Genomic DNA, 26,540 nt, shown 5'->3' with positions numbered 1-26,540 from the left:
ATAACCACAACCTGGGAAACGGTAGTTTCTAATTTTCGTAAGGCTAAGATTTCTGCTAATAATTCAGTCAGAAAAATGGGAGTGAACTCAGGAAGACGGAGAGAAAAAGATCAATCCAGTGAAGACGAAAAAATTCGCACACCTGCCTTCTCGCGATCCTGCGAGGCATCGGTAGCAATAAGAACATGAGAGGGAAAGGACCATAGGTGGTCCTGCAACAGACCCTGAAGAAGCGGGAAGGGCTGCAGCTTTGAATTCGATGGTAAAATGTCATAGAATTCAATCTTGAAAGATGATGAGTTGTTATACAATTGGCGGACATCTGTGAAATTAATATTTATGGGATCAAGGAGGGACTGCACGTAACATATCTGCGGAGTATGAAAACGAGACCAGGCGGCACTAAAAAAGGCAGAAGGTTGACTAAGAAATATTATACTGGAAGCGTGAAGAGGTGAGTCGCACAATTTTAAAAATGTTTGAACTGTTAAAAGGCGAAACCTAGCTGATAACGATGACATTCGCGCCTCAAGATGCAGAACAGCATTCGCGACATATTTTGGAGGCCCATGACAAAGGCGCAACGCCTCACGCTCCAACAGCACAAGAGGGCGAAGTTTATAGGCAGGAGCTCCCGAGAATAAAACACACCCGAACTCCAAAATTGGGTGGACGTACATTTTATAAATCATCAGAAGTGTATGCCTTCTCACGCCTGAGCTAGCACTACAAAGCCTACGCAGGATACCAATGGCCCGAACTCCTTTTGCAGAACGTTGCTCAATGTGTGGCCGCCAGGAAAGATATTACTCCGAGATACTTCACCGTCTGAACTTGAGGTATTATGTTATTTCTATAGACCAGGCAGATATTTACAGGAACAATAACTGGAAATACTAACAATGCGCATTTCTTCACATTAAGGGACAGATGAATTCTTCCTAACCAGTTGTCAAGAACATTGAGGTAATTTTGCAGGGTTCGATAAAGAGTGTGAATGTCACCTGCTGTTGCAAAAATACAATATCGTCGGCGTAAACATAAGTGTTCACATTTTGAATGCATGGAATTGAGCTTAGAAAAACGTTAAAAAGAACAGGTGAGAGAACTGATCCTTGCGGTACACCTCTTGTCTGTGAAAATCTCTTTGAGGAAACACCATTTTGGCAGCAATAAAATTCTCTATTTTCCAAAAAAGCAGAAATCCAGGCTACAAAATAGCATGGGAGGTTCAGTTCTTGTAATCTTAGTAATAGAGTCGAGTGCTCAACGCTGTCGTATGCTTTACTGACATCCAAGGTGACAAGCGCCGCAAACTTTTTTCTATAGCGAGATAATTTAATACGACTCTCTAGGTCAGTATGAGCACACCAAATGGAGCAACACGGCCTGAAACCAATTTGACATGGATGCAATATAGCATTTTCTAAAATGAATGACATGACACGGATGAGAAGGACCCTTTCCACCAATTTCACTAGGTTCGATGTTAACGAAATAGGACGTATATTGTCTAAATTTAAGCCCTCCCCTTGCTTTTTAAGTAGTGGAACTATTTCAGCAAGACGCCACTCATGCGGTATCCAAGGACCTTTATTAGAATGGTTAACTAGAGCCAACAGGTCTGCAGGAGATTCATTGAACAAAATTTTGATCATAGATAAAGTGACCTTATCGGGGCCAGGAGCCGCTGGGGATAAGCGCAGAACAATTTGCGACAGCTCAGGCATAGAGACCTCAGTGAAATCACTTGAGGTGCATGTAAATTTAGTAGGAGAAGGTAAGGCAGATGTAAAGCGAAGCTCTAAGCCACTCGCAATATCCTCTAAGGCCTTTGCGATGTCAGCAGGGTACTGAACGAGGGATTCAATGTTGGCAGCCGGTGGAATCACCTTGTTTCGCCTCATGAAATTAAACAAAGCTCATTTATTTCCTGATTGTGACAGGAAATCGTAATGATTTGTATTATACTCCTCCTTTGCACGGGCGACGGTGCGCTTAAATGTTGCTGCAAATATTTATAATCCAACCAATTTTTTGGGCATTGATTGATGAGAAGTTTCTTCCAAGCTGCTTTCCATCGTCTATATGCACGCGTGCACTCAGAATTCCACCAATTGTCCGCGATTGCACCCTTGGTTCTCTTAAGCAAAAATTCAGACTTTTGCCTTGCATTGTCCAGTACTGAACATAGATGTGCAGCCTTGCTTTCGGCACTTGTCGGAACGCAAGTGTCTGAAGTGATTTGGAGGGCTGAATTTAGCGTGTGTTTAAAGCAACTGTAATTTATTACGTGCGCTGATGTCGCTCAGGAAGAGTTAATTTACACGCAAACTTGAAACTAAACGGTAGATGATCACAGTTTGTTGCATTTCAACAGGCGCCCAAGACATAACAGAGACTCCTGGGGAGGAAAAAGTTAAATCCAAGGCAGAGCGGCATTGGCTCCGAACAAACGTAGGCAATCCGGAATTGTTGCAAATCAAGTTGTTGTCAGAAGCCCAACCAAATAGTCTAGAACCAAAGCTGTCTGTTTTAAACTCCCACGCCACATGGTGTGAATTGAAGTCTCCAAGTAATAGAACCTGATATCGGCTACTAGACATGAGTGAGTCAAGAGGCCGAGTGTCACGCACACCAGACGGGAAATATGCATTAGCTACCGTAAAGGGCTGGTGACCTGGGACGCTGAGGTCAACCACAAGGATTTCACATTCATTGTCCGCACATTGGAAAGAAATGCATGCCCTGTGGCAAAACTTTGCAGACATGAGCACTAACAACCCTCCTCCCTCGTGATGACCGGTCAAGCCAGAAAGGACGGTAATTCTTGAGATTATAATTGAAATTTGAAGTTAGCCATGTTTCCTGTAAAGCAACTAAATCTGTTGAAGCTGAGAATATAGATCTCACAATTCCACTGTAGTTCACTTAAGAACCCTCTCTTGGCGGGAGTGCCACAGCCGCGACTGCCTTTTCTAGATTCCTGGTCTTAGCATCTTGACTTGCGTTACTTTTCTTTGTCTTTGACTGGGGGCAAGAGGGGTCTGCAATATTCAGAGGAGACCCACTTCGTTTCTGGGCACGGAGATCAGACTCCATATACAAACAGTCTATAAAGGATGAGTCCATAAAGCTGGTCAAAGGAGAGGCCTGAGAGGTCTATTGTTTTTCACATTGTTTTTGGCCCTGTGGAGCGGAATCTATTACTACAGAAGGAGGGGTAGCTTCCGCAGCCAAAGAAGACAAGAGCGGAGCGGTGGACGCCTGCAGAAGATTGGTCATCTGTGCAGCTATGACCTGCGAAATGCACGCGGACACGGTTTCTATAATGCGATCCATTGCATTTGCCACAGCTTTCTCAACTGCCGCTGAAGTAGCCTGGGACCAACTAGAATTCATTATGGGGGCATTTGGCGGCCACACTAGAGTAGCCTGAGGCTCTCTCCTTGATTGCGGCAAAAGCCTCTCTCCGCGTGCTTCTGCGCTTGTCTATAACCTCGAGCACCTGAACTTCTTGTGCTCGTGCAGGACAGCCAGGTGAATCAGCAGGGTGAGCACCGCTACACAAACAACATTTCTCTTGCTGTTCAGGGCATTCCTCTTTGCAATGACGTTCACCACAGGCAGAGCAGCGTAAGGCCGATTTGCAGGCTTTGCTGCTGTGGCCAAATCGCCAGCAGTTTGGACACTGAAGGGGCCGAGAGTTAAAGGCATCTACTCGAAAAACCAATGGCCACACCTTAACCTCTGACGGGCAAAATATTCCTGCAAATGTCGCAATGACGGACTCCGTAGGAATTTTTATTCCGTCAACTATCCTGCTGCATCGATGGACAGCAATCACTCCTGCAGGCGAGAGGTTCTCAAGCGTTTCCGCAGGGCTCAATCGAGAGTCGACCCCTCGGACCAAGCCCTTGGAACATGCTACATGAGGCGGGATGAATGCGCTCACCGGGTGGTTGGCAAACTATCTCAGGAGACGAAAAATCTGGTTAAGAAACGACATAACATGAAAGCTATTAACCTTGCGGACAACGTCTAACCTTATGGCTATCATATCAATAAGCGCAAGGTAGCCTACATAAGGTGGTTTAATACGGAGATAATCGAGCATGCTCTAAAGAAAGGAGGTAGCCCAAAAGCAGTGAAGAGAAATATAGGTTAACAAGGTGATGGTTCGGGCTAGTGGGTATGCGTTATGATCCATAGCGCAGCAACAAAACAGGGGACAAACACAAGCGCTAACTTCCACTACTGCTTTATTTGGTGCACACAGAATTTATACAAGAAGTAACGAATGATACCAGTCAGATTAGACAAGATACTTTGCGAACAAAGCTTAAAAATCGCATGCAATACATTCATCGGTTGGCATACTGCTCCGAGGCTAAAAATGCCATATCTTTCTTTGTCAGCGACAATGACGGACTGCTGACGCAGCTTTCAGGTCCAGCTCTTTCGATTGCGGCAGCCTCGATAATTTCCCTTGTTAATCTATCGGCATTTCTGCCTATCACCTTGCATTCTTTAAAACCAGGCTTGCATTTATGAACACGACAGTGCCGTGCCAAATTGCTGGAACCGCCATCCCTAACTTCCTTATGGTGCTCGCTTAACCGCTCATTAAGACATCTGCCTGACTGCCCAATGTACTCCTTGCCGCATTTAAGCGGGATACTGTAGACTATTTCTTCAGTACACTGCACGAAAGGGTTTCTATGCCGAATCGTGCAACTATTCTGAAGCCTGCTGTCGGGACAGGTGGCCTTGCAAATGCGGGACAATTTTTCTGGTGCAGACATATACACCTTCACTCCCACTTTTTGTGCTACCTTCTTGAGGGAGTGTGACAGCTTGTGGATATATGGCACCACCACTACCTTGTTGCCCCCTTCGCCATCAGTTCCAGTCTTCTTGGCCTTTTCGTGCTGATGCAAGCTCTCAGCAACCGACACTAATAAGTGTCTGGGGAATCCTGCTGCTCGGAGGCGGTCCACCTGCTTATAAAAACTACTTTTCATCAAGCATGCGCAGGACTTGCTAACTGCATTTGAAAAGCACGTCTTCACGACCCCTCGCTTGACCAGCCTCGTATGCGCAGATGAAAAGGGTAATAGGGGCTTCTCAGCTCTGGGCTCATACATCCAACATACCTGCTGTCCAGTAACCAATATTAGGTCAAGAAACCGAATAGTGCCCTCAACCGGAAGCTCATGGGTGATCTTCAGAGGGTGCAGACACTCAGAGAAGGTAGAAATAGCGGTTTCGGTTGTTACAGAAACATCTCTATGGCTCTTACGAAGGACCACTAGGTAGTCATCAACATACCTAAACGTCCGAATGACATCAGCATCCAGTTTATTTTGCAGTCGCCTGTCTAGATTTGCAAGGTAGAGGTAAAATATAGGGATAGGTAAAAACCAGATGTATGCGGTAAGAGACAACTAAGGGAACGTCATTAGCAATGGATAAGATAGTGAAAGTAGCCGATGTTCTACACAAATTTATACACGCAGCCAATCAGTACGTTAGTGAGTGACGCAGGTGCGCACAGCAATAGAACATCCCACTATTAAAGAAAGAGGAAGTAAAGCAACCCATAGGAGCAATGTAGAAGGGAAAAGCAGGTGGTGAGGATCAGGTAACTGCAGATCTCTTGAAGGACGCAGGAGAGATTGTGCTAGAGAAACTATCCACCTTGTATACGCAATGCCTTATGATCTCCAGCGTGTCAGAAGCTTAGAAGAACGCAAACATAATCTTGATTTATAAGAAAAAAGACGTCAAGGACTTTGAAAAATTACAGACCGAACAGCTTACAGTCCGTTGCCTGCAAGGTATTTACTAAGGTAATCGCAAATAAAACCAGAACAACCTTAGACTTCAATCAGCCAGACAGTCAAGAAGGCTTTCGTAAAGGTTATTCGACAGTATATCATATTCACACTGTCAGTGTGGTGATAGAGAAAGCGTTTCACTCAGTGGAAACCTCACCAGTCAGGTAGGCATTGCGGAATCCGGGTTTAGAAGAGTAAGTAAGGGGGGGGGGGGGGGTTTAGAAAAGTAAGTATTCAAATTCCACTAAGGCCGTCACTCGCCAATGCTATTCACCGCCAGTTTATGTAGGTGTTTCGAGGCCTGGATTGGAAACAGCTGGGGATAAGGGTTAATGAAGAATACGTAATTTGCGATTCGCTGATGACATAGAAAGCAAAGTAATGATTAACAGTCTCGCAAGAGAACACCAGTTCTTAAATGTTGTCGAGGTAATGTTAACAAACGGTAAGGGAATACGTCTACTTTGGGCATGTAGTGACAGCTGATCTGGATCTCAGAGAGGGAGATAAATTAAAGAATAAGAATGAGATGGCGCGCATATGGCCGGTTCTCTCAGATTATTATTGGTTGTTTGCCAAAATTTCTGAAGAGAAAAGTGTACAACAACTGTATCTAACCGCTACTAACCTATGGGAGGCTAAGGAAAAGGGTTCAACTTGAGTTAAGGACCACTCAGCGAGCTATAGAAACAAAAAATGATATGTAGGCGTAATGTTAACAGACCGGAAGCGGGCAGAGTGGGTGGGGGAACAAACGTGAGTTTTACGACATCCTATTTGAAATAAAGAGGAAGAAATTGGCTTGGGCAGGGTGTGTAATACCAAAGCAAGATAACCGCTGGATTCCAAGGCAAGCGTGTCAGGGTGCGGTAGAAAGCAAGGTTGGCGGATGAGATTAATAATGAATGAATGAAAAACTTTATTGTCAAGGAGGATTCTCGCGGCGCAAGTGGGTCTCTCAGTCCAGGACCCCAGTGGCCTTTGCAGTCTTGCGAGCTTTGTCGATAAGCTTGAGCTGTTCTTCAGGCTTAGAGCAGGACAGCGCTGCCTCCCAGTGCTCCGGTGTTGGTGTGTTGTTTATTGGCGCTGCCTGCGGTTTCTGAGAGGCCCACGTAACGTGTTAAAGCGTTGAGTGTTCTCCGGAGGACGGGCATTTGCTCTCATATGTTGAAGGATAGATTTTGCTTAGTAAACTGAGATTATAGCATGTATTAGACTGCAGTTGTTTCCAGTCAACTGACTGCTCTTTACTAAGGTTTTTGCAGGAAGGGGGCAGGTCCTACTAAGTGGTCGTTGGCGTTCCAAGATGGCTACATACCATCTAGTGACTGCGTCCAGTTTCCTTTCGGTGTGCGCCTCTCGGTGGGCTTATGCTCGGGCATTGTCGTCCGCACGTTGGTTCCCTTCGACAGCCTCATGTCCTGGTGCCCAAGTGATGAAGCATCTCGGAAAGGTGACAGGACGGCTCCGTGCTCATAGAGCATGTCCTTAGACCCTGGAAGAACGCGACCTCGGGTGTGCGCGGGACAAAAGCATTTTTAGTGTTTTTAAGAGACACAGGTTTGGTGGACATTCTTTGAAAATTTTTTGTGTGCGTATGTGTTTGTGAGTGCGTAAGTGTGCTTGATTTTGTCATTCACCCTTTCTTTTTCTGTTTTCCTTTTCTTTTCACCGTCCTTTTCTCTACTCTTCTCTTGTTTCACCCTCATCTAGAGTAGTATGCCAGGCTGACAACCCGGCAGACATCTCCTATTCCATTAAAGTTCTTTTCCTTCTTTCCTTCTCGCCTTGAGCATGCAGATGGCCGCAGTTGGTAAGGCGTCCACTGCTGTACCTTCTGCACGCCTCTTGCGACTCTGTAATTAAGTGTGTATGGGGCTCCTTGCCCTGGTGGGTGATGGCGATTGCGAATGCTGCTTCCTTAACCTCGAAGATTTTGTGGCTTTTGATGGAATGGCAGTTGATTTCCCTGAGCTGTTGATCCACCACGCTGGCTACCGAGCAGTATCGTTCTCTGTATGTGATTGCGCCAACCTATAATTCGCCTTTTTTCCTGGCGACACTACTTTCATGGGCTTCCAATCTTGCCTTTCTTCTCCCCTTGTGCATATCTGGATGCATGTTTCTCGAAATCTGGCTGGCCTCAATGATCCCCTTGTTTTCATTAAGTACGCCTCTTGCGACTCTGTAATTAAGTGTGTATGGGGCTCCTTGCCCTGGTGGGATCCGCAACTCAGGTTGCTGAGTCCCCCCAGCACCGTTCTGTGACTGGCGTTGTCGACGGCTGCTTTAAGATCGAGAGCGAGCAAGATATTTTCTCCATACTTTGGGACAGAATTGAGGACCTCTTTTAGCAGCAGGAGAACGTCTTGTGCTTATAGGTATCGTCGGAATACAAACACAGTGTGCGGCATAAGTTAGTTGTCTTCAAGGTGAGTCTACAACCTCTGATGTATAGCTCTCTCATATACTTTTCCCAAGCATGGAGTTAACGAAATGGGTCTAAGATTTTCAAGGTTTCGAGTCTTTCCGGACTTTGGAATCATTACTATTTCCGCATGTCTTCAGTCGTTCGAGATGGTTCCTTGTTCCCACTGTTTGTTGAAAATCCCGTTAATCTTGTGATTGAATTGTCATCTTGGTTCCTTATCATGGCGTTTGTGATGCCATCGTTCCCTGCTGTTGTGTTCTGTGTGGCGGACAACGCAGCGTGTCTGACTTCTTCTATGGTAAGGGGTTCGCCCAGAGCGAGATTTGCTTCGCCCGTGTATGCCAAGCTGCTGCTGGCGCCTTTCGCATTACCGATATAGCGCTGCTTGAAGTTCTGTAGCATTTCCTGCTCAGCGCCTTGGAATTGGTTTACGGTCCTTTGGGTCGTACTACGAGTTTCTAATTTTGTCTTTGATCTATGACAGCCCTTAGCAGGGCCCATGTCTTGGCCCAAACCAGCGCCCCTTCAGCTCGTTGCATTTTTGGTCCCCGTCTTGCCTTGAGAGCTCCGTCGCAATTCCTCGGCTTGTCTGGTGACCTCGGCGATGTTAAGCTTGAGCTGCCTCTTATGCTTTTGCCTTTTCCATATTCTTAGCAGCCCTCGTCTGGCGTCCAAAAGGTGTAAGATGCTTATCCACATCGGGCGTGTTGGCAGTGAGGGCGACCTCTCGGGTTAGTTTTTGCCAGTCAGTCTTGATCCTTGCGACCAAGCTTCCAATGTCCGTGATCCCAGCGTCTGCGGACTGTGCCCTGGATATCCTGCAGGCTTCCCAGTTTGTCAGTCTAGCCTGGCCGTGTTTTTTTTCGTAATCGGGAGGGTTTCTATATGGATGTGCAAAATCTAGTGGTCGCTGCCTAGTGTTTTCCCGTCGTTTTCTCATCTTGCCTTCCTTACCCCTATGACGAATGCTAAGTATGGGCGCGAATCACGGTTGATGCTATTCCCACTCGCGTGGGCTGGATGTGGTCTCTAATGAGGGTGAGCCTTCTACGATCAGCTTCTCTGGCTAAACCTCTGCCTTTCTAGGTTCCCAAACGTAGCCCCAGCTTTTAATCGAGGCATTAAAGTCCCCCAGGATGGCGAGGCCGTTGTTGCCTGCTGCTTCTTGTGCCTTTCCTTGCACGTAGTTGAAATTGGCTTTTCCCTGGCATGGCAGGCTGTACACATTAGGTAGGAAGATGCTTTATTAGCTTCTTTTTTGGGTTTGGGGTAACGATTTCAATAAGTTCGTGGTCAATGTCCGTACCGCCGATGTCCTGACTGATTGTGGTGACCGCTTCAGCGACCAGCGTGGCGACCTTGCTTTGCCCCTGCCCCTCGTACACCGAGTATCCGATGAGAGTGAGTGAGAAGCCGGTTTCCTGTAGGCGATTATGCCTGGCGGAGAGGTACAATTTCTTGTGTTTTTTTAAGAAGACCCTGCTTTCGGCGGATCCCACGGCAGTTCCACTGCCACATTTCGAGGGTTTCCAACTTGACCGAGCGTCTACGGTTGCTCGCCATATTCAGATGACCTGTTATAGGGTCTTCCTCTGGATTTCGTGCCTATGAAGTGTACTAGCCACTATCTATTTTAGATTAAGTAGTTTCTGGCTATACGGTTGCGCAGCTGGCAGAGGACAGGGTTAAATGGAGAGACATGGGAGAGGTCTTTGCCCTGCAGGTGGCGTAGGCAGGCTGATGACGATGATGGTGACAATTGAAGGTGCATATGTCGCCGTCTATAGCTTTTGTAGCCTCCAACTTGGGTAGCACATGTAAGCTGTATGCAACCAGAAATAGCATGACATCACTTGGCACGCTGTACTACAGACGCTTGCGTCACAATATTGGTACCAATGTAGGCGGGAATAGTGCCGGCACAAGGTCGTCGGCCCGTGGCGGCTATATATATATATATATATATATATATATATATATATATATATATATATATATATGTGTGTGTGTGTGTGTGTGTGTGTGTGTGTGTGTGTGTGTGTGTGTGTGTGTGTGTGTGTGTGTGTGTGTGTGTGTGTGTGTGTGTGTGTGTGTGTGTGTGTGTGTGTGTGTGTGTGTGTGTGTGTGTGTGTGTGTGTGTGTGTGTGTGTGTGTGTGTGTGTGTGTGTGTGTGTGTTTTGGGAAAGGAAGTGGCGCAGTATCTGTCTCATATATCGTTGGACACCTGAACCGCGCCGTAAGGGAAGGAATAAAGGTGGGAGTGAAAGAAGAAAGTAAGAAGAGGTGCCGTAGCGGAGGGTCCCGGAATAATTTCAACCACCTGGGGACTTTAACGTGCACTGACATCGCACAGCACACGGGCGTCTCAGCGTTTTTCCTCCATAAAAACGCAGCGGCAGGGTATATAAAGGCGAACGACACGTATACGATTGTCTGAAATGGCGGTGCACGGACTGCTTTGTGCGTCGTACGGCCGCTTGATGACGCTGCCCTATTTGCTTGCCATCGGCGAGATTTTCTCTAGCGTTGGCGAGTACACAAACACCAACACACGCCGCTGGCTTTCCTTGCAATGGGAGCGCTAATGTTTCACATCGACTGAGGGGGACACTTAAGCTCCGCTTTAAGTGTGTCATGCGAAAGCTTTATTATTTGCCTTCAGCGGTGTGCGCGGTGCTCTATGTATATGACTTCGTAGGCACGGGCACTGTTTTTTTTTTCGACGAAGATTTTGCACGCGACCACTTTAAACTGCTACCGCTCCATATTACAGGCCAGTGGCGTACATAGGCCAGCATAGACTCTTTCACGGACTCTTTAGCATTGTCTTAATGTACCACTATGCGTAAAAGACCCCACAACATACGTAAAACCTCGATTGTTTCGAAGCCGTGTGTTACGTTTCGCCTTCGTCGTGTGGGAAAACTGACGAGGATGCAGCGGACTTTCCCACGGGCTGCCGTTGAGTCAGTGAATGCGACGCGGGGTCATCCCCCCGCGGCTTATTCACGGCAGCGGCGACAACGAGTCTCCCCTGAAAGCCGCCAGTGCATAGCTGCCAAGGTAGGCCGTAATTGACCGTCCCGAGAGGATACAAGGGTCAGCGGGGTCCAGTCATCGTGATTTGACAGCGGCATTCGTGTTCAAAGAGGAAGCTGCCGGCGAGCGAATTCCCTACCCGCGTGGCCTTGTGCGCAACCCGGGCAATACACTGAGGAGGAACACGTGCGACCACCTGCGAACCGTAGGAGTGCCACTCAGAGACATTCAGGCGTCGGCAGGGCATAGATGGCATCCTCTCAAGCTCAACACGTGACGGGGGTGTGTTTGAGCGCCGCAGTGAATGTTTCAGGACAAGCCTTCCTCGGCATACCCGGCCTCCATCTGGCGATTGGAGAGAAGAAAAACGCTATAAAGCTCGACACCGAGTACGGCCGAGTAGCTCCCTCGCATCGAGAGCTCCCTGACATCTAGACTCTTTACTCAGAAGTACTCTCAGTTGCTGTATGTGTACATTATGTAAATATCTGTAAAACTTTTCACTGCTTTCCTCCTAACCAAACCTCCGATCCTCCTCGTCCCCTTTCCAATCCGGCCATGCTACCTGAGTCGCAACATGTGCCAGCGCGCCTGTGAGAGGTTGTTGTGTTATTGTTGAGACTGCAGGTAAAATAAAAAGTAAAGTGCACAGGAAAGGGCAGGGGGGTGGGGTGCCTGCCTACTGGCTCAAGCTGAGCTGCAATCGCTGCCACGTGAAGACTGTAGGAGAGTTAAAAAAGATATGAAAGGAAAGACTGAATTGGCTGTTTGGGAAAGGAAATGGCGCAGTATCTTCCTCACATATCGGCGGTAACCTGAACCGCGCCGTTAGGGAAGGGATAAAAGAGGGACTGAGAGAAGGAAGAAAGAGGTGCTACAGTGGAGGGCTTCGGAATAATTTCGACCACCTGAGGATTGGATTGGAAATACAATTTATTCCGTGAAGAGCTCGGTGATCAGAGGACCCTGTGAGGTAACCGTTACTCCATGACTGTTGGCGACCTGGTTGGCCCACTCAACGGCCTGGACTTGCGTCTTCGGACCTGAACTGGCCAGCACAGCCTGCCACCGTTCGACAGAAGAGATTTGTACTAGCTCCGCCGGAGGCGGTTCTTGTTTATAATCCCATAAGATGTGGTCGTAAGTGGCGCGTTCGCCACACGAAAAGCATTGGGGTTCGATATTGCGCGGGATACATAAGCGACAGTTACTCGGGGTTTGTGAGGGAGGGCGTTTCAAGAGGTCTCCAAGTGGTTTCTCGTGCTTTGGACAGTGTTTTATCCGGAGGGGGATAAACTGGCCTGTCCAAAGTGTAAGGGTTGGTGGTGTCATGAAAAGAAGTCATGCCGTCTCTTGTGAACCCCGGATGAATAGGCGAGCTCTCTTCCCGGTTGACGAAACCTCGGGCTTTAGCGTGAGCTGCCTCGTTCCCCGGATTGAATGAGTGGGACGGCACCCAAGTCAGTTCGACTTGTCTGGTAGGTTGGGCTGCTTTTTAAAGAATGCTAAGAGGGATGGGTGCTATTTGGCACCCCAAGAAACTGCGAACGGCGAATTTTGAGACGCTGAAAGTATTAGCGGTGGCATTAGCTATAGCTAAAGCTATTGCCGTACTGGTAGGAGTGAGTCTCTCCGCTTGTGTCGTGAGGTTTGCTTCGCAGAGTTCATATAGCGTATTGTGTATGCCGAGCCCTAAGAGCCTCTCTGCAGACGTGCGACGCGGCGGACCGAAGGCAGTATTGTACGCTTGTCTCAAGATACTATCGATTTTATTATTCTCCGCTGCATAGAGGCGGAGGTAGGGGACTCAGTACGCGACTCTGTTTAGAACAAAGGCCTAAACCAGACGACAAAGATCATTTTCCTTGACGCCCCGTCTGCGGTTGACTATTCGTCTGATGACTCTCGTCGTCATACTGACAGTAGATTTAAGTTTGTCGTAGTCTGGTTGTTTTTGCGATTGGTTTGCATGTATAGCCGCTAGGATCCGTATGGCGACTACCTATTTCACGGACAAACCTTCTACACTTATGTTTAAGGGGGTGGGTGAACGTAGCTTTTGAGGTGTAAGCCTCTGGGCTCGTTTCTGAGTACAAAGAGTTCAAATTTTTGATGCGAGCACGAGAGGCCCGCAGCTTGGGCGCATGTTTCGACCGTGTCTACCGCTTGCTGCAGTGTACACTCCACTTTGGCGTCACTCCCTGTGGTTACCCACAGAGTGATGTCGTCCGCATAGAAAGTATGATGCAACCCAGGTATGGCGGCGAGTTTTGAAGGAAGTTTGATGAGGGACAGATTGAACATAAAAGGCGAGAGGACTGAGCCTTGAGGTGTTCCTGTGCCCCCTATGGGGATGGTGTCAGACTTGATCACACCCACTGTGAGCTCCGCGGTCCTCTCTGAGAGGAAGTAGCGGATATATGTGAACACCAGCAGCTCGGGATTAATGTCAGATAGGTTTGTGAGGATAGCCTCGTGCGAGGCGTTGTCGAATGCCTTGTTCAGGTCTAGCCCGAGCACGGCCTTCGTGCCCGTCCCTTGCACGGGGTCAGTGATGTCGGACTTCAATTGAAGCATGACATCCTGTGAAGGCAGATGTGCTCTGAAACCAATCATGGTGTGGGGGGAAATAAGTCACCGTCTTCCGCAATCCCTTGTAGGCATTTGAGGATTACGTGTTTCATTAACTTGCCTATTCAGGAAGTGAGAGATCTTGGTCTAAGATTCTTTATAGAGAATTTCTTGCCCGGTTTGGGAATGAAGGTGACTTTAGCGTGCCTCAAATACTGTGGGATCTTGCCTTCGCGCCAATAGGCGTTCATGAGGTCTGTGAGCGACACGACCGGGCCGGGTCGAGGTTCCTAGGCATTTTGTTTTTAACCCTCGCCCGGACCGGCGAAGTTCGCTGAGGTGGTGCGGAGTTGACTGAGGGCGTATCACACATCAGCATCCATGATGCCTGCGTCTAACTTGTCGTTGTGAAGCCCCTGGTAATCCGGCAGTGGTTTACTCGGGGTAGTATTCAGGTATCGCCTCTCTAGGTCCTCGAGAATCTCTTTGGTAGTGCCCGTGTACTGGTGTACCAGTTGTGTAAGCTGACTATGTTGGGTAGACTTGGTATGGGTGGGGTCTAATAGGTGGCGTAGTAGCTGCCACGTCTGGTTACAGCCCATCTGCTCCTTCATTTCGTCGCATATTTTTCCCCACTGCTTGTCTGAGAGCTCTAGTGTGTACTCCTCTATATTTCGCTCGAGTTGTGCAACTCGTTTGTGCAGAGATTTGTTGTGTTTTTGTTTTTTCCACCGCTTCTGCAGGCTGAAGTAGGCCTCCCACATGTGCAGTAGCCTAGAGTCAGAAATCTGACCATGCTCCTCAACCGGTTCCTCGACGGTGGCAGCTTTTGTGTCCTTGAGGGGATCGACCCATTCCGTAACAGTGGTGATGGTTTTAGGAGCGGTTAAGCAGCGTTATTTCCTAAACCGATCCCACTCTGTAACCGTTGCTTTTGCGAATGAGGCTTGTGGGGTGGGGTGCGAAATGATGTAGATATTATGTAGTGACCACTACCTAATGCGTGGCCTGTGTTAGACCACCTAGTGTCCTTAATGTTTCTGGTTAACGTCAGATCCGGGAAGGTATCCAAGCTGACACTATAGCCTACGCGTGTGCATTCCAGAAGTTATTCAGAATGGATAGCCCTAGATTCTGCTTATTTCCTTTAGGGGTAGCTTTCATATACCCCCATGTCTGGTGTTGCGCGTGAATGTCGCCGACAACCAGCAGCTGTGCTTGGGCAGCAAGTTTAAAGGTTTTGACCGTCAGGTTGGCCAGGCCAGTGCCCTTGTTCTTCTGCGAGCAATACACATTTAGGACGAAAAGGTTTGCGTCTCCCTTCTCAGGTACTATTTCCAGTTGTGCGTAGTCTTCTTTAGTGTCCTCTAGTGTGTGTTCTATAGCTGTGATGTGTGTTGCGATACACAAAGGTGGCAGCAAACGAGCCGGACGGCGCCGTTCTGTCATAGCCCTGTGGCAGGTATGCCTTAAAGCCCGTCAATTTCGCCCCTCCACTAGCATTCTGGAGTGCTATTACATGCGGTGGACTAATGAGGCTTTTAATGTGCAGCTGCAGGTTCTTTACTTGCGACGAAAGCTCCTGCAGTTCCACTGCCAGACCTCAATTTGTTTGCGGGGGGCCATGGGGGGCGGGGGGCAAGGCGGTGGGGTGCACCGTCCCAGGGGAATTGCATCTTTTATTGCCTTGACGCCATTAGCTAACTGCTATCTAGGCGATGACCAGGAGTTTGTATGAGTTGAATTCGATGGTCATAGAGTCTATGCCATCTGATATGCTGGTAATATCTGAGTGCAGTTCTTCCGCGGTTCCGGAGGGCAGTCGGGCACTGCTCTCCTTAATTCTCTTCAATCGTCTAGGGCTCAACGCGCGCGACGGCTGCGGGATGCCATCTATTGATTCCTCTGCCATGCGTTCATTGTACTCGATTTCCTTAGGGGAGTCCGTAAGTTTTGTAGTGGTGCGTGTGTCAATTAACCTCTATCGCGTTGTTGCGAACGTCTGGGTGGCGCATCGCGCGGGATATGTACACGCGCGTGCCGGAGGAGGTGTAGAGGCAGCGTTACCTAGAACTTTGTTTGATTTAATGAGACGCTTTATCTTAGCTATCTCTTTCCTGAGTTCTGATGTTCTTTTTCTCGCGCCTGTAGCTGCGCTTTGAGTTCCTTCTATCTGGCGGTATAATATTCCCGGGAGGCGGTGTCCGACCAGCACACCATTTAATTCGAACGACTCGAGCTTCTTTCCGGGCTCGAGCTTCTGCTTCTTCCGCTAATGTCCCCGCTGGATAGTGGCGGGAAGTAGCTTGAACGGTCTCGGCACTTGTTACTGCTGTCCGTTGGCTCGGCCAAATGATGAGGACGACGATCGGGTTCTGGGTCGCGACTGGCGGCTGGCACCCGAGGACTGGGCGCCGTTGGCCCTGTTGTCTTCCTTCTTTTCATTGTTTGGTTGTTTCCGCACCACTAGGCGCAGCTTACAGTTCCGGCTGCCCGTCTTATGGGCGCCGTAGCAGACGATGCAGACGGTCTTGCACGTCGGTGGCTCGCCTTCGGCGGGCGCCGCAACGGCGGCATAAGGAGGTCTCGGGCTTGCAGCAGACATCCGCACGATGGCCGACTCTTCTGCAGTTAAAGCAAGTCTCTGCTTGCTCTCGGTACGGGTGTACGCGGAAGATGGTTCCCCAGTAATAAATTTGACTGGGAACCTTCTTTCTTTAGAAGGTGAATTGGATGGTCCGGGATGTCCCTATGCGTTGGGCGTCCACGATGATGATTTCCGGGTTCCAGTGCATGAAACCCCGGCGGAGTTCGTCCAGGGGGCTGCCGTCGTAGGCTTGGTAAATGACTCCCTTTATGGAGTCGTCGCGTGCCGCCACGCATGACGCCACCTCAAAGTATTCGTCGCCCATCTTGAGGACTTTCAGGTATAAGTACGCCGCAGCTCATTGGCTGTTCGGTGTGCTGAACGTGATCGTGTTGTTTGAGGAGTTGTCACAAGTGGTATCCTCGGCTTGGGCGGCGAGGTATGGAACCTTGATTCCAACCCCGCCGGCGGCAGACGATTTTATAGTCGTCGGCAGGCAGGCGTGGGAGCGGGGCACGTCTACGGTGAGCAGGAGGCCTCTTTTTGGACAACTTTTTGGCCAAATTTCCGGCCAGCTTGCCTTCGTCGCCGTGCACCGGCAAAGGCTCGTTGGCGGTGGCGGCGTCGCTTTTCAAGCGTCGTGCTCCATCTTGCAGGCGGAGAACAGTTTCCCATTCAAAGGACTGGGGCTCCGTTTGCGACATAGTTTCACCTTCAACGGCGTATTCAATCTTTGCAAGTCTTGGGGCGATCTCGGGAGCGAGCCCGGGTCCCAACGGCACGAACGCCGCGCCGCATTCGGCCTAAGTTAGGCCTAGCCCGCGACGCCAATGGTAGGTGGAAAAAGCCTATTAAGGTGCAAAAAGCGGGCGAACCTGGTGAAATCTGGTGTCCGCAAGCGCGAAATGACGATCCCGATGCCTTCCAAAATCTTTAGGCCCGGGTGCCGACTCCATCCGCCCGTCCGCACATGTCGAGCGCCAAAGAGGGAATCGACGATCTGGGGAGATTTAACGTGCACTGAATTCGCACAGCCCTTAGCGTTTCGCCTCCATCGAAACACATCCGCCGCGGACGGGTTCGAACCCGGGTACTCCGGATCAGCAGACAAGCGTCCTAACCACTAAACCACCGCGGCGGGGGCTTAAGAAAGATTGCAAGAAAAGACACGCGTTGCAACAACCGCATCATCTGAAGCGGCGACGACGTTTAAGAGCGTGTCCGCCTCGGTATCCAATGGAAGCTGATTCGAATCCCGGCTAAATTTCATGAATTTGTTCTTTTAAGACAATTCATTCACTTCGAATTCTTTTATTTAAGACATGCGTTGACGATTTAGCATTGCATGGGATGTTTTTTAATCACTTTCATTCAACAGATCCGCGTGCGACGTGGATTTCACTGCCCAACGACGTCGACGGAACGATGTCACTTTTTCCGCTTAGTTGGAACCTTAATGTTTTCGCTTTAAACTTCAGGCTTCCTATATTTGAGAGCAAATACACGGATGAAATTCACTGCAAAAAAGAACGCAATCTAGACCAGCCCAAGAACGCGCATTCCAGGACGGCGCATAGATGCTGGTATAGCCACATTCGAATCTTAGAGCCACCGTCGTGAGGCGTTTTTCGTTTCTTGAATTTTAACAGCGAGCAAGAACGCGCGCAGCTGGCTCAGTTGCCTTCGCCACTTTTCGCGTTACAAGCGCTGGCCTCTGAAGCGGAGCTGGTGGCGTCAGAACAGCTACAGATACCCGTTGACTGATCCTTTCCAATTCTGAAAAGCAATTCTTAATGCAGTAATGACGCACCGCGGTGGCGCAGTGGCTTGGGCGCTCAGCTAGTAAGGCGGAGTTCCCAGGTTCGAACCCGGCCATGCTTAGCCGAAATTCCCGGGTTCTCGGGCAAAACACAAAATCCGCCTCTGTGCGGTGTCACAGCACGTTAAAGATCCCCAGGTGATCGAAATTATTCCGGAGCCCTCCACTACGGCACCTCTCTCTTCCTTTCTTCTTTCACTCCAACCTTCCTTCCCCTACAACGATCTTCAGGAGGCCAACGAGATGTGAGAAAACTGCAGCGCCAATCCTTTTCTAAAAAAAAAATTGGCTCTGGATTTTTTAAGCTAATCCAGGATATGCAAAACGAAAGCTCTTGGCGTTGATTGTGTTCATTGGCGGTGGCGTTGACAACGTTCTAGACGCGGATGATTTTCAGGAACTATATCATAAAATTGTTTTTTAACTCTCCTCCCCCCCCCCCCACTGTAATACCAAACATGCGCTGTGGGCAATGTTATAAATAAATAAGTAAATAAATAAACGAAGTGCGCATAACTGGCTCCCTGCGTCAGTGGACGTCTCAATCGCGCTTTGAGATACGTGGCGAATATTCTGTATAAGTATGTACTGTATATTTCCTCCTACCCCCATCCTTTCTTACTACCGCTCCCCCTTCTTTTTCCTGTCCCTGTTTAAGCCCATTATACTTAATGGCACGGGCAGGAAAACTTTATTTTTCGTTCTTTTCACAGTCCCACAATACTTTTTGTCCTTTTATTCCCGCTTATCAAAGCTCAGGTGCTTCAGGTTTCGATAGCAGATGCCGCGGCTCGCAACATCTGTTCCTTCCATTGTTGTTTTATTATTAAACAGCCACTAACAACAACAGCAACATACGTGGCGGTGGTGAGAGAGAGATGTGGGCTGCATGTATTTGCACTGACAACGTTGTGGCAGACACGCGGCACTGCAGCAATAGGCCGCAGCGTTGATTGGGTGACCAACCTCTCGCGGTCAACCATTAATTTGAGCGGCTACTAAAACGTACTAAGCTACTCTTTCCCGTTAAAGTTTCTGCGGCGAATTTCTTACAAGAGGGTACAGGCGTATTATTCAACCGACCGCTCATAATTTATACCACAAAAAGAAATCTTGCTTGCAAGGAGCAATCAAAGGTGGCAGGCAGACAAATATAAAGAATCCTTGGCGTGCTCTTTTTATTCTTGGGTCGCTGCATCAATAGATAGCAACGTATGCTCTCATATATTTCGACGTCAAGGCACTCTTTCCCGTCATTCATGAACTCAACCGTGAACCTGGAATTCGTTTTGCTTCAAAGGAAAGAAAATAGGTTATCGCTGTTCTCGTACTTAGTGCTGACAATATGCAGGCAACCTTCGCGGGTTTCTGGTCTATGTCAACCCTCTAGCGGTACTAGTGCTGTTGCTACGCGGGTCGTTGAAAGAAACCAGACCTGCTTGCGCGAAAACGCCTTAGGGGGTTTCATGGTTCCTTTTTTTGTTGAATTTTAGTACCGCGGGATGTCTGGAGTGCTTATGGGCTTCGGTTATCGTCCTGAATACTGCGCAAAAAGAGGCAACTGAGCAGAGGGAAACGGAAGCATTTACCGGCTGCTCTCGTCAGCACCTTAAACCGTCTCATTAGTCTTCTCTTTTCTTGCTTTTATTAATTGCCGCTTTGAAAGTCAGAAGAAACAGGCTGTGAATTTCCCGCAAGCCGCAAAGCAATCAGGATCTTAATGAAGGGGAAAGTCCGTGAAAGAAGAACTACATGGGTTTCTCAACCCTCATCGGCGGCTGGTTTTGAAAAAGCCACCTACCAGCGTGAGACAAAAATGAAATAAAACACTATAAAAGTAGGCGAAAAAACAAGAAGGGCGTGTATGTTTCCGCTCTGTCATTTTACCTGACGCCATGGCTGCCTGGGTCGTACTCAACTTAAAATAAAGGCTCCATTTGCGCCCTCTTAACATTAAGCCATCACTCGCGTGCGTTCGCGCGTGTTTTTTTCTGTCATCTGTCATCGGCGCCATCTCGTTTACACTTTCAGGGCGGATATCAGGAGTTGTGAAGGGTAAAAACTCCTTTCACTAGTGCCTCACTTTGTTTCGTTCGCAATAGCGCTTTAAATATTAGCCTTGCGCCAGTCGGCATCTCCTACCCCGAAACGTGATCGCAGGCCTCTGCAAACATTTGACCGACGAAGCAATATCACTCGCTTATGCACACACCAAGGTTTACCCTTTTAGATCGCTGAAGAGCTTGACCGTGCACGTAAGGTATCTTGGTTTGCCATCCAGTATTTGCCTTCGATGGTTCCCTGCAAAGCTCGAAAACTAAACGTACCTTTGTGCAAACCGCCGCGGATGAGGTGTTTCTCTGTATGCAATGAGGAACGACGGTCGACAAGTAAGAATGAATATTCGAATGATGCAAAAACTTTCTTCTGGGAAGAAAAAGAAATAATGTTGATTTTATTTATGTTGATAGAACTACACAAGTCAGCATTCATGTCAATCTCAAACCTAATAAGTTGCATTCCACTTCATTCATTAGTGATTCATAATTACAAAACCAAATGCGCTATAAGTTTCAAAATCAATATATCGGTGCACTTTTCAAAACTCCCTTTAAAAAATTGTTTTTTCGCCCTTATCTGGGTAACAACAAAATCGCAAGATATTTTTTACTCCACCTCCACCAGCCGTCAATGGTAATTACTGCCGAGCATAGGTTTTCATTTCATCGCTGACACTACAGCGCCCTCAAGCTGATCTGTGCAGCACGCAGTAGCTATCGCTTTCTAGCGCCTATCGATCGCAAAGATGTCTTTCGAAATGGGCAAAAAACTCAAAGTTCACTAGCGATGCTTCTCGCTAGCTCTGTTTTTTTTTTCTGTAGGCTGAGATTAAGTACTTTTTCGTACTCAGGCGTTACTTTTAAAGTTGTGCTATACTACCGCTTTCTGCTTTCATTACTTGGATCAAAGAGTGATTTTATTTTTCTTGCTTTATTCAATTCAATTTTCAATTTCATTTATTTCTCAGAAGATTGTGGATGGCTTCCTGGACCAAAAGTTGGAGGTATACAGCTTGACGAGGCCCAGGCAGCCGTTACAAGGCACAGGGGCACACTCAGTTCAAAATCTTTTTCATGCACAAAAAAGAGAGCATATTTTGTTGAAAATCTTCGACATACACAAAATAAAAAGCGAACACATAGTCAGGTTGCAGTTTTCACAAAAACAGGACAGACAAAAAGCAAAAAATCATCAATAATGAAAATACGGAAGTGCAAAAAACATATTTGCAAAACATACAAGGGAACAACTGTACTTGGGAGCGAATGAGAATTCAGGAATTATTTGTGAAGAAATAACTCACGCAACGCTTTCTGAGTATGGTTATTTATATCTTTATAACTATTTAAATAAACTGGAAGATTGTGCTGCAATGCTTGGAACTTATATTCTGTGCGAACAGGAGGAACTAACCAAGTGTCTGTGTTGCGAGTATTAACGGTGTGATCGTTCAGTTTCAACACCGCAGTGCCTTCTATCATAGACCTAAAGGATAACGAAATATGAAATGAAAGCAATATACAGAATTCATACATACTTTGAATTTTTAACACACTGAACGTTTCAAATGCTTGCCGTGTGTGGCTTAGTTAATAAAGATTGGCAATGTGACGTATAGCTTTCTTTTGAAGAAGGTAAACTTTTTCTACGTGGGTTCTAGTAGTTGTCAACTACACTAATGAGCAATAACTTATTTGCGACACAAATAGTGCATTATGTATTTGAAGGTTTATTTTAGCTGGAAGGAACGCGCGGCATCGAGCAATTGCACCTGTCTCCAACTAGAGATTTTAACTTCTCGACATGCGAATTTCATGTTGGTGTGAAGAAAATGTTACTCCTTGTATGGTGTGTTCGTGAACAATTTCAATTTATTCATCACCACAAGTGATGTGTTTTTCCACACGAAAATTTTTGTTTCTTGCGCAAAATAACTTAACTTTCGTTTTTGAAGGATTAATTTTTAGTATAGTAACATCAGACCATTCATTGAGGCGATTAAGAAGTTGATTACTCTTGGTGACTAGTTCATTGACATCAGGACCAGAGAACAAAATTGTGCAGTCGTCAGCGTAAATAATGAATTTTAAACCATTGTCAATGTTCAAAAATGTTGTTTATATAGACATTAAATAGAAAAAGGCCTAGTACACTTCCCTGAGGTACGCCTCTAACTATACGTAGTAGAGATGATTGTGGTTTCTAACACACACACTGTTGGCTGTCAGCTGAGTAAGATTTTATCAAAGATAAAGGGTTGCCACGAATCCCATAGAATGATAGGTTAGGTTCGGTTGGGTTAGGTAAGGTAAGGTTACGTTAGGTCATGAGTTAGAATACAACGATCAACGAATTCAAAAGCCTAACTAAAGTCTATAAAGAGGCCAAGTGTTATTAGTTTCTTTTCTATATTTTGCAGCACGTGTTCCTTCAACTCTAATAAAGCTAGCTCAGTTGAACGTCCTTTTCTGAAGCCGAATTGTGCATCAGAAATGAGATGTTTCTTCTCAAAGAATCGGTTAAAACGATAGTGCAATATCTTTCCGAAACCTTTAACAAACGTGGGTATTATTTATATTGACGGTAATTTTTTGGCAAGTTTTTATCGCCTCGTTTATATACAACTGACACCCAAGACTTCTTCATTGCAGTGGGAAATTCTCCCGAGTCTATAGAGAAGTTTAACATATATGTAAGTGGAGCTGTTATGTACACTAATATATACTTAATTGGTTTAATTTAGAGCTTATCAATTCATTGAGGGACATAAATGTTCTGTAGACTTCTGCCTGATCTGTCGGTTCAAGAAATATACTTTCAGCCCGTGAGTGTCCTAAATCTTCCCTAGTTATGTAACTGGTAGGCGTTTTTATGGAGGAAAAACGCTAAGGGGCCCGTGTGCTGTGCGATGTCAGTGCACGTTAAAGATCCCCAGGTGGTCGAAATTATTCCGGAGCCCTCCACTACGGGACCTCTCTCTTCCTTTCTTCTTTCACTCCCTCCTTTATCCCTTCCCTTACGGCGCGGTTCAGGTGTCCAACGATATATGAGACAGATACTGCGCCATTTCCTTTCCCGCAAAACCAATCATTAATATTATTATGTAACTGGTAGTGTGTGCTGAAGACCCAATGAAATGTTTGTTGAAAAATTGGTTAGTTTCTATAAATCAGTTTATCAGGAACTGCATCTTTTTTATCTCTTCCTTGGGCACTAATTATTACTGTCCAAACTGCAGCTGGTTGGTGTCTATAGATGTTTACAAAAAAGTTTTTAATAGTAAGCAACATTTGCTCGTCGGAGTTCAGCATTTAAATTCTTTCTGGCACTTTTGAATTTTTTTAACACATCAGGACTTCGCGTTTTCAGAAATGTATGAAAAAAAGCATTTTTATTCTTTTTAGCTTAGGAAAGTTATGGTGGGTCCCCCAAGGTTTTCTTATCTTTTTTGATACATTTAATGCTATTATTGGGAAGTGTTTGGAATAGACTTGAGAAATCATTCCAAGAAATCTTAAAAACGCCTCACTTGCATTCCTTTTGCTATATACCGAGGACCAGTTTTGTTGGCTAATGTCATGATGAAATGCCCTCAGGGAATCATCAGTTATATGCTGGACAGTTATCTCCTCGGAGCAACTTCTAACTTTCATTATAGGGCCACAAAACATAAATATTCGGCAATGATCACAGATGTCAGATGTTACTGTGCAAGCACTGTCAATTGAGGTTTCTGCGTTGACAATGAACAAATCCAGTGCAAAAGTGTATAAAGTGACACGGGTTGGTGTATTAATCACACTTATGAAACCAAGAGAATAAACACGGGTTGTAACGTCCACAACAGTTGCAGTATTAAGTAAAGTATTTATATTGAAGTCTCCTCCACAAGTTAGCTGAAGATTATTGCTGCAAACATACTCCGGGAGCCGATCAAAGAATTCAAAAATCGATAACAAGTTTTCGTCTGGTGGACGATAGATGAGAGTTATAATTTGCAAGTTATTTGTTACAGTGAGAAACTCATATTCATTCGTAGGCTTGCAAAATTCAGGAAAAAGTTTACACTTTGTATCCGTCTCTATATAAATGGCAACGCCACCATCCCGTCGAACTTCATGGTTCATGAAAAAATTATTATACCCGTAAAGATGAAGCATATCGCAACCCCCATAATACCAGGTTTCAGTAATCATGATTATGCTGAATTTTATAGAAAACTGACTTAATAAACAAATAATGTCATCGTGCTTTCCGCGAGCAGAACGTGCATTAAAGTGTAACACTGTTTTCAGAGAACGTTGCTATGGTCGAATTCATTCTGGTAGGACGAAGCTGTGATATTCCATTTTGATTTGATTAAAGTGTATCTAGACAATAACGAGAAAATCAGAAGTTTCACTCAATCTGTGCCATGTCAGCCTCACAAGTTATTTGTATAGCATCTGAGATGTCTGACTGCTTAGCAAAGATTTTCCCCTTTAAAGTCAATACTGATTTCCAGTTGTGAGCATACATCCTCTTCACAGCGATACCCAGGAGTCTATTTCAGGCCGGACAAAGGTGCTCAATAATGTATATTGGTGCCAAGTTTTCAATCCCAATGTCCTCATTTGTTAAACAGGCCTTTTTCCTTTTCCTCAGTGTGCTATCACGTTTTGCTCGAGACTTGAACTGAACAACAAGAATGCACTTGTCAGAATTTTTAGTAGGAATCGTGTGGCAACATTCAATGTCATTTTCACTGATAGCCGCATCAATTGTCTCTCCAGTTTTAGTGACAAGCTGCAAAATATTCTCATCACCATGTTTCTCAACGCCATGAATTTCTATGTTCGTGTTTCAAGAGTATTGCTCCATGAGGACCATGGGTTTCACAAGTTCATCTTGATTCTTCTCTAGTGATGCGCACCTCGCGTGAAGCTCCTGATTCTGTTCTTCAAGCTTCACGTTTTTAAAAAATTCAGCCTCAAGTTACTGCTTTAGCTCATCTAAACGGTCATCAGTCATAGGCAAAGTCAAGGCTTTTTGTCATGTTTCGTTGTTCAGTCCTTAGATCTCTTATTTCATTTCGAAGCTCTCTTTCGACACGCTCCCGCGAAGCTTTCATTTCTTGTTTGTACTCTTCCTTCATCTTGGCTAGTTCAGCCTACAGTTCTTTAAGTTTGGCTATTTCTTTTGCCATGTGGTTTAAGAAAAGTCAATGCAAACACGCGCACACACAAAATAAAGAACGAGAACAGAGCGCTCCAACTGTCAGCAGCGATGATGTCAGAAAAGCAGCACAGGCAAAACAAAATTCATAGAGGTTTAACACTAACCTACAGCAAAGCGCAGAGACACAGTAAGTTGGTGCTCGCCGTTTATCGTCGCCGCTGCCAAGTGAGGCCAAAAGCGATGAGTCGCTGTTTTTATAGCTGGCGTCCGATGACGTCAGAAATCTGGTGAAAACGCCGCCGATAGCCGCAACCGCTGAAGGAAACCGCCCCTATTAGCCGGTAAGGGCAAGCCAACGCTTGCCAGGCTCAGCTGGTTGAGGGCAGAAAGTTCAGACGGTGGAAGGCAATCTGCAGCAAAGCGCAGAGACACAGTAAGTTGGTGCTCGCCGTTTATCGTCGCCGCTGCCTTGATAGAGCTGGCAATATGAAGAACTACTTAGCTACTTCCCTTTAAGTAGTGAATGGCTGTTTCCGGCGCTGTTTGAAAGCTCAATGTCTGCACGGCATTGCTGCGACACGGCAGAACAGCCACAGTTGAACAAAAAAAAATGGACTTAAAAAATGGCAGGATAGAGATGACAATAATCTCAGCCAAGAAATTTCACGCGGAAGTGATGCAAAAAAAAATAAATTGAAGATAGGCCATCGTTGTCAATACGAATAAAAGAAATCGCCCCTAGGAAAAGCCATTGCGATAGCGAACAGGAGCATAACATGCTAAATTGGGCATGGCGCGGACACAAATCAATATGCACGCGCGGCTCGTACCAGCTTGAAAACGCTCTTTAAGGCTCATCGGATCTTCTGCGCTTTGCTTGCTGTGTTTTCTATTACCGGGCCAGTTTATCTCCATTACTTCTGCTTCGCGTACAGACCGGGGAGTGAGTGCGCGCCAAACTGGACGTGATGAAAGGAGGCAGGCTCGTTATATGCTCCGTACTCGTCATGGTCAGCCTGCTTAATGAAGCGTTTT

Source organism: Amblyomma americanum, chromosome 10, assembly GCF_052857255.1.
Source record: "Amblyomma americanum isolate KBUSLIRL-KWMA chromosome 10, ASM5285725v1, whole genome shotgun sequence".
Classification (NCBI taxonomy): Eukaryota; Metazoa; Arthropoda; class Arachnida; order Ixodida; family Ixodidae; genus Amblyomma; species Amblyomma americanum.
Note: the sequence above shows the minus strand (reverse complement) of the source record.